The following is a 4,290-nucleotide window of genomic DNA, read 5'->3' as shown; positions in this document are numbered from 1 at the left end:
TGAATAGTTTGGGACTACAGGCATGTGCCACCACACCCAGCTAATTTTTGTAATTTTAGTAGAGACAGGGCTTTGCCATGTTGTCCAGGCTGATCTCAAACGCCTGACCTCAGGTGATCCGCCCGCCTCGGCCTCCCAAAGGGGTGGGATTACAGACGTAAGCTACCACACCAGGCAAAAATTGACAATTTATAGAAAGATGTAAATATTATAAACATGTTTTTATCTAACAACAAAGCCCTAAAAATACTTAAAACAAAGGTGACAGAATTGAGTAAAACAGACAATTTTACAATAATAGTTAGAAACTAAAAAATTAATAGAACTGCTAGATGGTTAATCTGTAAGTATTGAAACAACTTGAAGAACACTATTAATCAATTTGACTAACTGATATCTACAGAAGACTGCATCCAACCACAGTAAAATTCACATCCTTTCAAAAGTGCACATGAACTATTCCTCAGGGTAGACTATATGCTATGCCTATATAAGTCTCAACAACTTAAAAGGATTGAAATCATGCTGATTATATTCTCTGGCCACAAGGAAATTAAATTATAAATCAATAGAAAGGCATTTGCAAAATCCAGAAATACTTGGAAATTAAACTATATATAGCCAAATAGTCCATGGATCAAAGAAGAAATCACAAAGAAGATTAGAAAGTATTTTGAACTGAATGAAAATGAAAACACAACATATAAAATTTATGGGATGTAGCTAACTTAGTGCTTAGGATAAAATACATAGCTTTAAATATCTGTATTACAAAAGAAGCTCTTAAATCAGTAATCTAGTATTTCACCTTCAGAATCGAGAAAAAGAAGAGCAAAATAAACCCATGACAAAGATATGGAGCAGACATAAATAAAATTAGAGCAGGCATAAATAAAATACAAAACAGAAAAACAACTGGGAAAATCAATGAAACAAAAAAAATTGTTCTTTGAAAAGATCAACAAAACTTGAGAAATCTTTGGCTAAACTGACCAAAACAAAAGAGAGAAGATACACATCACCAAAATCAGGAATACAAGAGGGGACATCAGCAATGAACGTACAGCCATTAAGAGGATTACAAAGAAATATTGTAAACAAATAATCCAATAAATTAGAAGACTTAGATGAAATGAACAAATTCCCAGAAAGACACAAATTACCAACACAGACTTTAAAAGAAACAGAAAATCTGAATAGATCTATAACAACTAAAGAAATTGAATATATAATTAAAAATTTCTCATAAAGAAAACCCAGATGTGGGTGGTTTCCCTGGTAATTCAATCAAACATTCAAAGAAGAAATAGTGCCAATATTCCAAAATTGCTCATTATTAAACGTCCCCTGCTATTATTGTATTGCAATCTATCTGCCCCTTTAGATCTATTAAAGTTTGCTTTATATATTTGGGTGCTCCAGTGTTGAATGCATGTAAATTTACAATTGTTATGTCTTCTTGCTGAATTGACCCCTTTATCATTATAAATTGACCTACTTTGTCTCTTTTTATAGTCTATGACTTGAAGTCTATTTTATCTGATACAAGTATAGATAATCCTGCTCTTTTTGGTTTCAATTTGCATGGAATATCTTTTTCCATCTCTTTACTTTCCGTCCACGTATGTCTTTATAGGTGAAGTGAGTTTCTTATATGCAGTATATAGTTGAGTCTTGTTTTTTGTCCAACTGCTTCAGAACATTGTTCTGGGCAAATACTTTTTAAGTAAGACCTCAAAAGCATAGGCAAAAATGCAAAAATAAACAAATGAGATTATGTCAAGATAAAATAATAGGTTGGTGCCAAAGTAATTGTGGTTTTTGCCATTAATGGCAAACAACTCAATAGCAAAATAACAAATATCAAATTTAAATGTGACTAAAAGATATGAGTAGACAGTTCTCAAAATACACAAATGGCCATTGGGTATATTAAAAATACTCAACATCACTAATCATCAGGGAAATGCAAGTCAAAACTACAATAATGTGGATTCAGTGCGATGCCCAAATCCAAGCGCGACAAGAAAGTCTCCTTAACCAAAACTGCCAATAAAGGCTTGGAATTGAAACAAAACCTGATAGAAGAGCTTCGGAAATGTGTGGACACCTACAAGTACCTTTTCATCGTCTCTGTGACCAACATGAGGAACAGCAAGCTGAAGGACATACAGAACGCCTGGAAGCACAGCCGGATGTTCTTCGGCAAAAACAAGGCGATGATGGTGGCCTTGGGTCGGGGCCCATCTGATGAGTACAAAGACAACCTGCACCAGGTCAGCAAAATGTTGAGGGGTGAGATGGGTTTCCTGTTCACCAACCGCACAAAGGAGGAGGTGAATGAATGGTTCACGAAATACACAGAAATGGACTACACCCGAGCTGGTAACAAAGCAGCTTTCACTGTGAGCCTGGACCCAGGGCCTCTGGAGCAGTTCCCCCACTCCATGGAGTCACAGCTCAGGCAGCTGGGCCTGCCCACCACCCTCAAGAGAGGTGTGGTGACTCTGCTATCTGACTACGAGGTATGCAAGGAGGGCGACGTGCTGACCCCAGAGCAGGCTCGCGTCCTGAAGCTTTTTGGGTATGAGATGGCTGAATTCAAGGTGACCATCAAATACATGTGGGATTCACAGTTGGGAAGGTTCCAGCAGATGGGAGAGGACTTGCCAGAGAGCACATCCGAGTCTGCAGAAGAGTCAGACTCAGAAGACGATGACTGAAAGGGACTCAGGACTGAAGGTCTCCTGAAACCTTCTGGGACTCACTGGACCATGCAGGACTGCTGCCGCCCCTCTGGAGAGAGCAGCTTTTTATTTGTCCGTAGACAGGGAAAGTGATGGGCACTGACCTCCTCTAAAGAATAAAACTCTGGGCCAGGTGCGGTGGCTCACACCAGTAAAAAAAAAAAAAAAAAAAAAAAAAGAAAGAAAGAAAAAACCCTACAATAATGTAATATCTCACCCCAATTAAAATGGCTTTTATTAAAAAAAACAAAAAATAACAGATACTGGTGAAGATGTGGAGAAAAGGAACCCTCATAACCCGTTGGTGGGAATGTAAATTAGTACAGCCACTATGGAATGCATATCCAAAAAAAAAAAAAAAATGGAAATCAGTATATTGAAGAGATATCTGTACTCTCATGTTCATTGTAGCACTGCTTATGAAAGCCAAGATATGGAATCAACCTAAGTGTCCATCAACAGAAGAATGAAAAAAGAAAATGTGGTGTATATACACAATGGGATATTATTCAGCCATAAAAAAGTGAAATCCTGTGATTTGCAGCAACATTGATGGAACTGTAGTTCATTATGTTAAGCAAAATAAACCAAGCACAGAAAAACAAATATCACATGTTCTCACTTATCAATGGAAGCTAAAATTAGATCTCATGGAGGTAGAGAGTTGATTGGCAATTACCAGAACAATAATATATTGTATATTTCAAAAAAGCTAGACAAGAAGAATTGGAATGTTGTCAACATAAAGAAAAGATAAAAGTTCAAGGTGATAGATATTCCAATTACTCTGATTTGATCATGATCATTACAAATTGTATGCATGTATCAAAATATCATGTATACCCCCAAAATATGTGTAAGTTATGTATCGATAAAAAAAGGAAAGAAGACAGTCACTGTGCAGGGAAAAGTTTTGCATATCATATTTCTGAAAAAGAAGTTGCATTTAGAATATAAAAGAACTCTAAAAATTAAATAATGAGACAAATAATCCAATTAAAAATGGGCAAAAAATATTGGAATAGACATGTTTCCAAGGAAGATAAAGGGATGGCTAAGAAGTACATGAAAAGATACTAAATGCCAGTATGAGATACCACTCTACAATTACTGGAATGACTGTAATCAGTACAACAGACAAATGTTGATTACAATGTGGAGAAACTGGAACCCTTAATCATTGTTTGTGGGAATGTAAAATATCACAACCACTTTGGAAAACAACGTGGCCATTTCTTCAAATATTCAACTTAGAGGTCCCAATGACCAAGCAGTTCCACTCCTGGTAATCTACCCAAAAGAACTGAAAACATATGTCCACACAAAAGCTTGTACACAAATGTTCACAGCAGCACTATTTACAATACTGAGAAAGTGGAAATGACCCAATTGTCTCAATTGATGACTGGATAGACAAAATGTGCTATAGCCAAACAATGGAATACTATTTACGCATAAAAAGGAATGGAATACCGATACATGCCATCACATGGATGAAACTCAAAAACATTATGCTAATTGAAGCCAGACACAAAAGACTACA

At 36.3% G+C, this 4,290-nt stretch overlaps 1 pseudogene; it reads left to right on the top strand.

Moving 5' to 3' along the window:
- The first annotated feature begins 2,003 nt into the window (after nt 1-2,003).
- Nucleotides 2,004-2,723, top strand: LOC104655744 (annotated as a pseudogene).
- The last annotated feature ends 1,567 nt before the right edge of the window (nt 2,724-4,290 follow it).

The sequence above is a fragment of the Rhinopithecus roxellana genome, chromosome 7 (assembly GCF_007565055.1).
Source record: "Rhinopithecus roxellana isolate Shanxi Qingling chromosome 7, ASM756505v1, whole genome shotgun sequence".
NCBI classification, from domain to species: Eukaryota; Metazoa; Chordata; class Mammalia; order Primates; family Cercopithecidae; genus Rhinopithecus; species Rhinopithecus roxellana.
Note: the sequence above shows the minus strand (reverse complement) of the source record. Positions and strands in the feature narration are given on the sequence as shown.